The sequence below is a fragment of the Impatiens glandulifera genome, chromosome 4 (assembly GCF_907164915.1).
Source record: "Impatiens glandulifera chromosome 4, dImpGla2.1, whole genome shotgun sequence".
NCBI classification, from domain to species: domain Eukaryota; kingdom Viridiplantae; phylum Streptophyta; class Magnoliopsida; order Ericales; family Balsaminaceae; genus Impatiens; species Impatiens glandulifera.
In genome coordinates, this window is record NC_061865.1 from 45,147,457 (window position 1) to 45,161,820 (window position 14,364).

General features: G+C 31.4%; 3 non-coding genes and 1 pseudogene across 3 annotated transcripts; 3 read left to right on the forward strand and 1 right to left on the reverse strand.

Annotated features, from left to right (window-relative positions):
* The first annotated feature begins 785 nt into the window (after positions 1–785).
* On the forward strand, positions 786–4,484 carry LOC124935212 (annotated as a pseudogene).
* Positions 4,485–4,850: 366 nt separating this feature from the next.
* TRNAC-GCA lies at positions 4,851–4,922 on the forward strand. Its single transcript has one exon. It is a non-coding gene; the product is annotated as a tRNA-Cys (tRNA).
* Positions 4,923–6,271: 1,349 nt separating this feature from the next.
* TRNAC-GCA lies at positions 6,272–6,343 on the forward strand. The gene has a single exon. It is a non-coding gene; the product is annotated as a tRNA-Cys (tRNA).
* A 274-nt stretch (positions 6,344–6,617) lies between these two features.
* On the reverse strand, positions 6,618–6,690 carry TRNAA-UGC. The gene has a single exon. It is a non-coding gene; the product is annotated as a tRNA-Ala (tRNA).
* Between the last annotated feature and the right edge of the window lie 7,674 nt (positions 6,691–14,364).

Below are 14,364 nucleotides of genomic sequence, written 5' to 3' on the forward strand. Positions count from 1 at the left end.
AGCAACTCAATCACTACTTGAATTTGTATTAGTAATCCAATCACTACTTGGTTCGGTACTGACAACCAATCACTACTTGGTTTGGTACTAGCAACCCAATCACTTCTTCGTATGGTACTAGCAACCCAATAACCAATCCCTTGATTTAGACGCAAACATGGGTTATTAGCAACCCAATCATCAATCCCCTCATTCAAACACAAACATGGGTCTTCTTCATTTAAAAATATGTCATTTTGAGTTTCAAAGACAACCTCATGCTGCTGAAACATCAGGAATACGTCATGATCATGAATTTCTGGAACCACTACACTTTCTTGAGTTAGGTTTATTGGGTTTCTAGGTAGTGACTTCTCTAATAAAGAGACACACAATATAGTGTGATGGTGGATTGACATTGTTTATGCTAAAAACAACTTCACATCCATATCTTGTTTGATATCAGTTATAGTAGAAAATTTAATATCCATATCCGGAGTATTATACTTGATTTGAAACACTAAATCATATCTAAATTTGTCAAAATTTAGGGGAACATCCAAACCTTTAGATGACTTTGCATCAAAATGACTAACACCATCCATAATTTTCCACTCTCCATCATAGTAGAAAATTACTTGAGTTTAATTGAAAACAGTTAAACGATAAATATTTGAACTAGAAAGTTTAATGTATTAATAATACGCGTGAGGAGCATTACAATACGCTTATTGTGTAATTCTTCTCACGCGTATTGTAATATCCTCACTCACAATTTTTACTTACTTCTGTTGTTGATTTTTTAAATGGCGTCAACCATAACTGATGAGGAATTTCCTACTAGGGTTTTGTGGAAATCCAATGTAGCAACTTTCCCAAAAGTTTGCTTCAATGAATATAATGGATGGGAGCCCCTATCTAATAAGTTTATTGAAGAAAACTTGTGGGAAATTTTGGACACATTTAATTTCTATGAAACCTAGTAGAAAACTCATTCTCAATGAGGAATACGTGTGAGAAATACACGTGAGGGTCTTTGCAATACACGTGAGGGTCATTGCATAATGTTGCAGCAAAATCTGTCTTTGTTCATAACATAGTATTTGCATCCAGGAATTATCAACTATAGTATATAACATAGTGCTCATAAAATCAAGTCACTAACTAAGAAATAATCAAATCAACTAACTATAACATAAAATGAACATACCCATTTGAGAACGGAGAGTCGTTGGTCTTCTTCAACCGCTGCTGGATGCTGACGTTGAACGGAGAGTCGTGGGGGTGGGGAAGTTATGGGATTAGGGTTTAGGGAGAGGGAGAGTCCGTGGAGGCGTTGGAGAGTTTAGGGTTTTGGGAGAGGGAGGGAGAAGGGGGGAGAGTCCGTAGCGGATACGTTGGAGAATTTAGGGTTTTGGGAGCAAGATCGAGAAGGGCGAGAGTCCGTGGCGGTTGCGTTGGAGGGAGTCGTGTAGAGTTGGAGAGAAAGTCATGAATAAGAGTCAAAACGTTTTTAAAATAAGTGTCCCAAATGAGGTGAGATTTATATATTAGAGTTAATATATAATACACGTGAAATTCATTACCTATTGAATTACCTATAATGCACTCTAAGTCTTAATATTAATATGTAATGAAGTTCATGCGTATTATATATTACCCGGGGGCACTCACATGGGAAAGATGGTCGAAATGTCATTTTGCAAAGTTTAAAAGCGTGGGTCTTTTCCGGTACCTCATCTTTGGAGCGATACGGCCGGCGAAATCAGAGTAACGGCGTCTGTTTCATCTCATCATGCAATCAATTCCTTCCATTGGTATAAACTTCCTCCTAACCAGTTCCCCTCATTTCTGACCAGTCGGTCCTTCCTTTCCCGGTTCAGATGTTCCGCTGAACAGACTGGAATCTTAACCCGCCTTCGCATGTTGATAAAGGAGAAGGCGAAAAACAACGTTGATAAGCTCTTTTCTGAATTCTCCAATACTCGAGACAACTTGGAATCTCTTCGACACCGTTCACTTCCTCGATGAATTAAAAGAGGTATTCCTTTCTTCTTTTCTTTTTGCTCCTATTTTTAACTAAGGATTGAACTGAAAATTTTACCTATTTTGTTGCTAGTTCTTATCTTCTAATGTTGGATTATCTGACGGATTTGCAGTAGTATGCTTTAAGAAGTGAGAGTGTTTTCTATGCGATGATTAGTTCTTGAAAATATTGGATTGAACTTGAAGGCTGCTAGTAGCTGATTTTGGACCGAAGATTACTGTTAAGATCGTGGGGAGTTTAACTGATTTAGGTTTAAGTTTATCTTCTTTGTAGAATGTCTTGAAAAGGAGTGTGCTGGACATTTTAACTAAGAAATCAAAGAAAACAGAGATTCAACTTGGTTTCAGGTTGGTGATATTGTAACATTGATATCACATGCATTGCTAGCTATGTGGTGTTCTAATTTGGAAGCATTTGTGTCTTATACAAGGAAACCAGCCTTGATCATGATTGCAGGTCTTAATGGAAGACAACATCTCTTGGTAAGCATTTGAGTCTTATACTTTGCTGTTCTAAAAATGGGTTGAATAGGTTGGTTAACATTTTATCTCTTCCTTTAGTCTTTATGGGGGAGGGAACATGAATTGTTGAGCAAAGTTGCAAAACCAGGTTTCTTTGACTTGTTAATCCTGACCAACTAGAACATTACTGATGACTAAATGATCAACCAATTGATCCTTGATATCATCATAATTGCTAAAAATTAAAATTGATGTTAACCTAATGGGCTTAGTTGAACAATAGAAATGATGATCTTAACATGTATTAGCTTGGGGGAAATCCTGTTGACCATTTTCTAATGGTTAAAATAAAATTATAGAAGTTTTCTGTAATATATGACAATCATTAATACTCCACTTCACATATAGACATTTCCTTAAAGTAACTGCTATAACTGCTGTAACATTGATTATGGATAAGTTTAATTTTGTAAAGCCTCTAACATTCTGTATGTGTAGCTTCCAATCTATATTTTGTGAGTAGAAGTGTTGGTCTATTAAATTTTATGACAGAGAGTCTGTTTTATCTAGTTTAGCATATCTTGTTGGTGACAAAACTTCTGGCAATCATTCTTAAGTTCTTCCTTGATAGTTTTTCACAGGCTGTGAAAAGAGGTAAAGATCAAGGAGATGTAAGCATTTTAACCTTAAATTATATTCCATCATCACCTGTAATTGTGCTCTAATGTGGATGTAGCAACTATTTCTTTTTCTTTTATAGGTTTACTCACTAACTACAGCTTGATGGAAGAATTGATTGCTAGCAAAAAAACTGTAACCAAAATTGTTTCTGGTGCACCAAATGGAAGTCTTCTGATTTTGTCATGTACGCAGTAAATTTATCTTTTCTTTTGTCCAATTTTCACTAGTTCACATATTATCTTCAAGAAATTTGATTTCTAAAGGCTACATTGCATAAGTCTATAGTTCTGACATGAATCCTCCGACAAAAGCCGAGATTGGGTGAAATAAGATGCAAACTGCTTTATTTTGTTCAAATAATTCCCAATTTAACATATTTTCAGTTACTAAGTTCATTTTACATATGTTACAAATCGTGCATTTTCAAGCATTAAAGAAATTCAACTTTTTATAGTGTAGATCATGTTAATCAAATATTTACTAAGGTGATGTTTGAAAACATATCACTTAATCTAAATGATTTTGTACTTTTTTGAATTAAGTTAATTTGATGATTGTTATTTAAAAATCACTTAATTATTTAGACCGAGTTCAAATTAAGCTAAAAGATTTGGTTTAATTCAGTAAGTTATTTACTATTTAACTTGGTAATAGAATAAGAGCGTTTAAAGACAACTTTAACACATGCAGATTTATCAAATTATTTCACAATAATGGTAAAATAGTTTTAAGTACTTTCTAACATTAGTTCCATATTTTACCAAAATCAAAATATCGAAGTTATTAAATTTATATATTTTTATTTAGTTTTTTCAGCATTTAATTTTCAGTCACTTAACTAATTGAATACTTAAATTTCAGTATTCAACCTTTAGTACTTGATTTTTCAGTTTTATTAAACACACCCAATAATACAGGTTTTACCTAGGAATGTTGTAACTTGCTAGACATCCAACGTCTTATGATGAACTTTTACAGAAGATCCTTTTGGTTCTAGATGGAACAACTAGGTTGCATATGCTTCCACAAGCAAAAGGGAGTTCAATGAGGTGACTTTCATTCTCTTTCTTTTTGGACTAAGTTTTACTTTTATAACAAACAATGAGTTTTCATAGCTTCACTAACTTTTAACCCACAAACTGCGCATGGCCATTCTTTGTTTCTGAAGAAATTGTGATCTCTTGCTGCATATTTGTTTTGTTTCCAGTAGGGTCCATTTAACATTTTTTGTTGATGACATTAACTTCTTAAATTGACAGGCAGTTGGAATAACTGGTTTGAATGTGACAAAGCTTGATCCCAGAGGAGGCTATGTGGTATGCTTAAATTTTTTATTCATATTAATTAATTGTTAATGCTATTGGTTCAAACTTATTTTAGATATCCATTTCATTTTTTGAAATTCTCTAACATCTAACATTACAAGCTTGTATTCATTTATTCATATATTCATATATTCATATTAGAAACCCCACTTTTGTTGATCATAACATTACAAGCTCAACCAATTTACCTGATCTAACTTATAATAAAATAATTATATCTAATAAAATATGACCTTTACACATGTTACAATATATTAATTCAATCTGATTCGATAGAGCATTTCTATTTAAATTCCAGAACCACTCAGAAAACCTTGTTTTTCGTCTTGAAAACAAAATGAAGTCAATTTAACATATGGGTCCATAGCTCAGTGGTAGAGCATTTGACTGCAGATCAAGAGGTCACCGGTTTGAACCCGGTTGGGCCCTTTTTAAAAGATCTACATGATATTTTGATAAAAATGAAGTCAAGCATGTAGTAATTTCTTTTGCATGAAAGCTGGCACATAGGTAGGTTAAAGAAGGAAGGGAAAAAGGTGAATATCTGCACCTGAGATCCTCTGCTACCATTTTATCATGCTACCATGTTCCCCTCTCACAAAGGGAGGGGTAATATGGTAAATAAATAAAAATGTTTTTTATTTATTTACCATATTACCCCTCTCTTTGTGAGAGGGGAACATGGTAGCATGATAAGATGGTAGCAGAGGATCCTCTTCCGAATATCTGTCCATGCTTGTTTCCATCAAATAGTTATCCTTAGAAGTGGCAGTGAAATAGTCTAACTAATGCCTTATATTTTTCTGAAGAGATTTATTTTTTTATCCTTCGATCATTATATAAGTAACATTGTATCCTTCAAAGGCATGCTTTTTTCTGTTAAATTGCCTGATATTGCTTGCAGCGGGTGATCATTTAGGGCCACTGCTAGTGATCATCTAGAGATTTGGGCAGAGAGAACATAATGTGAGATTGTGGTGGCTGAAAAGGAAAATGCCAATGCAGCATCGGGTATCTTAATCTAATTCTTCTTCTTCCCATTCTAGATCAAGAATCTAATTGAAAATAACTTTTCAAATCCTAATCCTAATATACATTTTCGTCAATCACCTCATCTTTACTAACTACAATTTTCTTGGAGATTGGATATCATCGATAAATTTTGGACTCATTACTTACTCCAAAAAAAATGAAGTGTCTTCTTTTATTTAGTTTAACCCTCCTTTGATCTGGAATATTCACAAAACTAAGGCTGTCAAAAATCTTAAAATGGCATAAAGATGGAGTGATGTTGCTCGAAGCTTGTTCATGTGTTTTTTTCTTTAGAAAAGCTGTGAAACTTCTTTTTAGAATGTGTACACCCCACTGAACTGGCTAGAAATCTTTAGGTATTCTTTTATTTAATAGCATACTTCTTCGCACAACATTCATAATGGTTAGGTTCTTTTTTCTCTGTCAAGCCATTTTGTTGAAGCCATTTTGTTGAGGCGTATGGTTAGTTGTGAGATTTCTTATTACCTCATTTGATTCACAAAATTCATTAAACTCAACATAGGTGAATTCCACCCCTACGAGTCATTAAGCATGTTAGTGAGCATATGCTCTCATTCTTTACCAGCAGCTTGAAAGCCTTGAATTTCTCAAATACTTTTGATTTCTTAGGCAAAAAATATACCTAATTTTTTTTAGATAAATCATCAATAAATGTTAGCACATATGTTTTGATACTTACTGAGATTGAAGTGACACATAACCTTGTGTTTCATTTTTGAACAAATGGGTCCATAGCTCAGTGGTAGAGCATTTGACTGCAGATCAAGAGGTCACCGGTTCGAACCCGGTTGGGCCCTTTTATAAAAATCGTACGTGATTTATAATTTTTTGATAATAAATAAATTACGTCACAAGCATGTGGTCATTTCTTTTGGAGGAAAGTTGGCACATATGTGACGAGATTTCTTCTTTTATCTTTATATAAGTATATCCTTGGTTGGTCTTTAAATTCCAGATATTGTTGGTGGGCAACACTAGGTAACTTAGCATATCTTGTTGGTGACAAAACAATTGTCTTGTGTGATCGATCATCTTGAGGTAAGCATTTGAAATTAATAAATAAAAATATGATGGAGATGCGGGGGATCAAACCCCGTGCCTCTCGCATGCAAAGCGAGCGCTCTACCATTTGAGCTACATCCCCATATATCAATTATCAAATATGAATAATTATACAAAATCAAATGTTTTTAGCCATAGTTTTATTATAATTCATTTAACCATGGTAAGTTTTCTAACAATTATACCAACCAGCTCGTGTAAAGAGTGCTTTAAATGTGAATGGTCTTCTCATGTGAAAAGAAGGTGACAATTTGTTTTGCCCCTAAATTGGCTATGGTCACAGTAGAAGACACTTGTTAACTCTATTAACGTATGTAGTTCAAACATCCTATCATTATGGTAGGTCATACATTTATGCTTTTTTATTTATATAAGGAAAATTGGAGATATAAAATATTTTAACTTTAAAAATGAATAATGATATACTAACTTAGGTTCAAATTTTAAGAGATGATAATTTTTTTAAATAAAATATTGGGAAAATTACCTTAAGTGGTTAGATATGTTGGATTACCTTGGATATTTGTTGGTTTGTAGCCTAGTGAAGCAAGTGATGACCTTTCATGGGATTCTTACTTTTTTTTTTGGGTAGTTGATTGGGGACACTTGGTTGTTTTGTAATTGAATTGTTGAAAAGTATCAATTTGATACTTTAGTAATGTGTGTAGTGGTTTAGGGTTATAGTTTAGTTACTAGTTACTTATCACATTTGCAAAACAATAACTAAAACTTTAATAAATAAATAAAAAGAGAAAAGAAAATATTAATTATATCTTGGAAATTTAACTAGTTTGTAAGAAAACTTATACATTAATTCATGTCATAGCGACTCTCATCCGGTGGAAAAAAAATGCGCTCTTTTTCAATTTTGATCGAATCATAAAATTCTCTATAGAATGAATAACTCAATAATTGAGTTATAGATTTCTCACTCTCTATGAAATCCCAAATAAAAAAAGAAAGACGACTGTGAAGAAAAAACAACCTCGCAGAAGACGACTACCGCAAACAAGTGTACCTCCAAATACTGAACATGCTAACATTAAATATTTTTAAAACTAAACTATGATGTCTTATTCTTATAAACTGTAATGTTATTTAAATTAAAATGTATTGTCTTATAAAATGAAATGAATTGTAATTGTTTTAAATTGACTGTAATGTTGATAAACTCAATTGTAATGTCTGATAGACTAAAATGTAATGTCTAATAAATTAAATTGTAATGTTTGATAAATTGAACTTTAATTTCATTTAAACATAACTGTAACGTCTTATAAATTGATCTGTAACGTCTTATAAACTAAAACTGTAATGTTATTTAAACAGAAATGTAATATTATTTAAACTAAACTATAATTTTATTTAAAAAAAAATATATAATGTTATTTAATCTGAATTTTAACATTTTTTAAAACTGATTTGTAATTTTTATAATCTAAAATGTAATTTCTTATAATCTAAAATATAATTTCTTATAAATTTAAATATAATTTCTGATAAATTAAAATGTAATATCATTTAAACTGAATTATAATGTTTTATAAATTGAACTTTAATGTTTTATAAATTAAATTATAATGTCTTATGAATTGAACTATAATGTCTTATAAATTGAACTGTATTATTTTATAAAATAAAATGTAATATTATTTAAACTGAATTGTAATATTTTTAAAATTGAATTGTAATATTATATACACTAAAATATAATGTCTTATAAACTAAAATGTAATGTCTTATAACTTGAAGTGTAATGTTATTTAAAATGAACTTCAATATTTCTAAACTGAATTGTAATATTATATAAACTAAAATGTAATGTCTTATAAACTAAAATGTAATGTTTTATAATATTAAAAGTAATGTCTTATAAACTAAAACTGTAATATTTTTAAAACTGATTGTATTATTATATAAACTAAAATGTAATGTCTTATAACCTGAACGGTAATATCTTATAAACTGAACTGTAATGTTATTTAAACCGAATTGTAATATTTTTAAAACTGAACTTTCACTAGTAGAAAAAGAGGTATCAGTAAGGCGAAAACCGTTACTGAAAGTATCAAAAGTCGTTACTGATAAGTATCTATAACGGCAAATAAAACCGTTACCATTCGTTATAGACACGCTCGTCACAAAAACTTCTCAGGCATCAGTAACGGCCTTCGAAAGCCGTTACTGATAGTCATTGGACAACAGTAACGGTATTAGCCGAGGTAAAACCGTTACTAACTGTATTGGATATCAGTAACGGTTTTCGAAAACTGTTACTGATGGTTATTGGACAACAGTAACAGTACTAGCCGAGTTAAAACCGTTACTATTGTCCAATGACTATCAGTAACGGTTTTCGAAAACCGTTACTGATGTCTGAGAAGTTTTAGTCACGGTCTTTATTTTGTTAAACCGTTGCAGAGCAAAATTATAGTAACGATTTTTTAATGTATAAAACCGTTACTAAACAATAATCATTTTTTAAATATATTTAAATATAAACCACAACCAAAAACCAGAATCATCAATAACCAAAACCATAATCATCAATAACCAAAAACCACAATCATCATTTCAAAACATCAATCATCCACAAAGTACAATCATATCTTAAATCCACAAAAACCATTAATTAATGTAATTCAAATAACACATACATTTCAAAAACTATCTTGATCCTAAAATTAAATACATAATTATATAGGATCATAACAAAATACTTAATCAAACACCAGTACCTCCATCTTGCTCCTCAGACGGGGGTTGTGTCTCATCATCATCATCATCGAGGTTAGTGTTTGGTACACTATAAACGTTCATGACATCATCAAGGTCTAAATCAAGGTTCCCGATAGAGTTAAGTAATTGCAAAGGATCTTCTGAATGCTCCTCGGTCCTCTGTACAAGGTCGTTTAGTGCGCTGCTAAAACCCTTACCTTATTTTCTTTTAGGTGCCATGCTGCAAATATTGAATGTAATGTACAATATTTAACATATAATTCAATAAACTATCATAACCTAATCAGCATGTACAATTCAATAATTTAACAATCCCATAATATAACATAATCTAACATAATCCATTAATCTAACATTCAGACAATCTAACTTTATCTAACAATCGAATAATTCAACTTAATCTAACAATCGAATAATCTAACTTAATCCAGCAATCCAATAATATAACATTCAAATAATCTAACTTAATCTAACAATCCAATAATCTAAGATTCAAATAATTTCACTTAATCTAACATCAAATAAACCAACATTCAATCATCTAGCAGCCTAACATACAAATAATCTAACAATGCTATAAAATCTAACTATCAAACATTCATTTTAAAGAACTAACCTGGATTTGAAAGAGAAGCAGCGTTAGACACTCAATAGAAGGGACCACTTCAAACAGGGCAAAACTTAAAAAAAAATCTGCCAAATAGAGAAATAAAAATCGAATCAACTAACCTGGATTTATGAAATAAATTCAAAAAGAAATAAATTTTGTCAAATATTGAAAGAAAGAACTTACCTGAACGTTTATTGTTTGCCAAATCTGCCAAATCGTTTTGTTGCCAAATTGTTTTGCTGTTCAAATCGTTTTGTTGCCAAATCAAAACAAAATCAAATAAACTAAAATGTAATGTCTTATAACCTGAAGTGTAATGTTATTTAAAATGAACTTCAATATTTCTAAACTGAATTGTAATATTATATAAACTAAAATGTAATGTCTTATAAACTAAAATGTAATGTTTTATAATATTAAAAGTAATGTCTTATAAACTAAAACTGTAATATTTTTAAAACTGGTTGTATTATTATATAAACTAAAATGTAATGTCTTATAACCTGAACGGTAATATCTTATAAACTGAACTGTAATGTTATTTAAACTGAATTGTAATATTTTTAAAACTGAACTTTAATTTATTGTTAATATGTTATATAAATTAAAATGTAATGTCTTATAAACTAAAATATAATGTCTTATAACATGAACTATAATGTCTTACAAAATTAAACTATAATGACTTATATGTTGTTTTTGGCATAATTAGAATCCTACATCGGAAGATGATAGGAGTGAAATAAGTGTTTTAGTATATAAAAGAAACTCTCTTTACAATTAGAATAAAATCCCACATCGGAAGATGATAAGAGTGAAATAAGTTTTTTAGTATATAAAAGAAAGTCTTTTTACAATTAGAATAAAATCCCACATCGGAGGATAATGAGAGTCGGAGGAGTTTCTTAGTTTATAAAAAAACTCTTCCCTTCAGTTTATTGCACTCAATATTTGTATCTCTTCTTCCTTATTAATTGATCGCCTTAATCTCAGAGACGTAGGCAACTTTTGACCGACTTATCAAATTATGTTAGTGTATTGTTTCTTACGTTTTCTTCATTTATTCTGTCAATGTTTTCCAACAAGTGGTATCAGAGCCAAAGGTTTGTCCTAGGCATGACGACTAAGTCTTCAAAAGGGCATCAACTCCTTCGTCATCCTAGACGAGAAACCCAATGTCGAATTTAATGTTTACGGTGGAAATATTTGATGGAATTGGGAATTTCGGCATATAATAGGGTGACGTTTTAGATTGTCATTTTCAGCTGGGTCTAGATATTTTATTGAAGTCGGAAAGCCAAATGGTATAGAAGAAAAGTAATGGAATATCATGAATCTATTGACGTGCGGAACAATTTGATCGTGCCTGTCTAGAGAGCAGTAGTATGTCACGAAGAACGAAATTTCTGCACAGAAATTATGGAAAACATTAGAGGACAAATTTCTGAAAAGAGTGATCAAAATAAGTTTCTTATGAAGAAGCGGTTATTTTGGTTTGATTATCAATCAAGTACTACCATGAATGAACATATCACTAAGTTTAATCAATTAATATCAGATCTGTTAAATCTTGATGTAAATTTGAAGATAAGTATCTTGCTTTGATGTTGTTATCGTCCATTCCTGATGAATTTGAACATTTAGAAACAACATTACTTCATGAGAAGGGAAATGTATATTTTTATGCTGTAAGTTCTGTTTTATATAGTCACGAATTGAGACTATATATCAGGACAAAAAGAAAAACAAAATAGGTACAACATATTAAGCATTGATGGTCAGGGCCTTCAGCAAAACAAATCAAAAGCGGGAGGAGGAAGATCAAAAAGCAGAGTTACCAAAGATGAATGTGCTTTCTGTCATGAGAAAGAACATTGGAAGATTAACTACCCAAAGTTGAAAAAGAAAGAGAAATATTTTGAATATATAAATGTTGCAGAAAACAAAGGTGATGCAGATTCAGAATACTCTTTATCGATGTCACACACAATATCACATCTTGACGTGTGGATATTGGACTCATCCTACATTTATCATATGACACCAATTCGAGAGTGATTTTTTGATTTTAAAGAATTAGATGGTGGAGTTTTTTAAATGAGAGATGCTAATACATGTAAAATAAAAGGGATATGTTCAATCAAGATGAGAAATGATGATGGATCCATCAAAATTATCAGAGATGTTCGATACATACCAAATATGAAAAAGAATCTCACTTTTTTGGGGGCCTTGAAATCAAAAGGTCTACACTTGAGAATGGGAAATGGAATATTTAAGGTAATCTCTAGAGCGCTAGTGATGTTGAAAGCTATAAGGAAAAGTAATAATTTGTATTACTATTAATGTAGTTTAGTCGATCGGCACAACAACATGATAGGCACAGGTAGAAAGACACGATCGGGATGGAAGACACGATTTTGTCATGCGCCATAAATCATTAAATCAATCCCGGGATCACCATTAATTAAAGGAAAAGCGATAGGCATAAACGACACTATACGATCAGCACGGATGACACAATAGGTACAAGCGGACAACACAATCGGCACGGGCGACCGGGTATTGTCTTGCGCCATTCATTAAGTGTTTTTAATCTAGAGTTTCTTGTGTATTTATAAGCGACTCTAGAATTTTCTCTCGATTGTGGTTTATCTGTAATCATCTTTAGGGTTTCTATAATTACTCTATTCTATTACTCTGTTTCTGACATTATGGGAAAGGGAAAGAACAAAAGTAATAAATCTAAAGAAGTCAGAGAGTTTGTACTAGAAGGAATTAAAGAAGCAGCAGTAAAAGAAATTGAAAGAATTGCTGAAGAAATTAGTAAAAAACATCAGAAAAACAACACAAGTAAGATATGCTAAAATGAAAGAACTAATTTGTTTGGGCTTAAGAATTAGATTACAAAGCTCCTTATGCATGTCAAAAGGGGAGAAATTGTCATTAATAAGGATAAAGCACAACAAATTATAATTCAACTCAACATTCACTATCTTCAAGACTGAAATCTGTTGAAAAAAGAAGAACATGAAGAAATTATTCAATGGTCAGTTGCTACAATGAAGGAATTGATGAAGGCTCCTAAATCTAAGTCATTTACTATAAGGAGAAACTCGACATGGATAATTAATGAAGTCTGGAAGAAGAACAATGCAAAAAGATCATGCTTATAAAGGGAAAATCTACTTGGGCAATACACAGACAAAAGTGGAGGTACTGAATTCTCCATTTGAATTTAAATTTCCTATTGAAGTAGAAGAAAACTATATAAAGGAATGGGAAAATATAATTGTGGTAAACTACATAGGGAAAAACAAATTATCATTTCCAATTACTAAAGAGACATTGTTGAAGCAATGAGAAAGAAAAGGGCTGAAGAAGATTTCAACAAATGTCCATGATCTATATTTCCTTAAAAATCAAGAAGGGATATAATATGGAGGAAATTCTAGGAAATGGACATACATATATAGGATCCAACTATATGAAGTTGGAAAAATGGTCTGAAGACTTGAACCTTTTGAGTAAACCAAAAGAAACTGCACAAATATGGTTCAAGCTCTAAAATATACCTGCATATATATATATATATATATATATATATAATTATGAAGCCCCTTAGTCATTTTGTAGGTTTATTGGGTAAACCAATATACATGGACCCAATTACTAAAGGAGGAGAACACCTATCATTTAGTAGAATTAGGATTGAGGTGCATCCTAAAAGCACACCACTGAAAAGTATGACAATAGTAGACATAAAAGGAAAACCACATGTCATGGAAATCACTTATGAGTGAAGGCCAGACATATGCTCTTTCTGCAATACTTTCCAACATGCAAGACAAAATGTGATTTTGCTAAGAAAGAAGATAAAAAATTCACAATAGTCAGAAAGTAAAGATGCAGAAAAATGAAACAGAGGTGCCTATAATCAAAGAGCAAAATGTGATTAAAGAACAGAAAACAAAAGATAAAGAAAATTATGTATAAGAAGAAAGCAATACGAAGAAGGAGGTGGAATCTCAACCTACTCATGTTGAAGAGATAATTGAAAAATCACAATCAAATCAAGTTGAAGTGGTTATTGATGAAAATAGAGAGGAAGATACTCAGACTAATCATGAAAAAGAAGAGAATTTCAAGGTTAATATAAAGGAATCCAAAGTTGATAAGGATTTCAAAGTTGAAGTTGAAGTAAATGAAGACAATGCTCTAGAAATTAAAGTTGAGAACAACAATATGAAGAGCCTGATAATCCTGGAAAATAATTCTTTTTATCAAATAAGAACAAGTTCATATAAAAAAAAAATCAAAATGTGAAAGGCAGTATTCATCAATCTCTTCAGTTCACCCCCTTTAATTGAAAGAGGAAGGGGAAGGGGAAGGGGAGGACAACCTGTT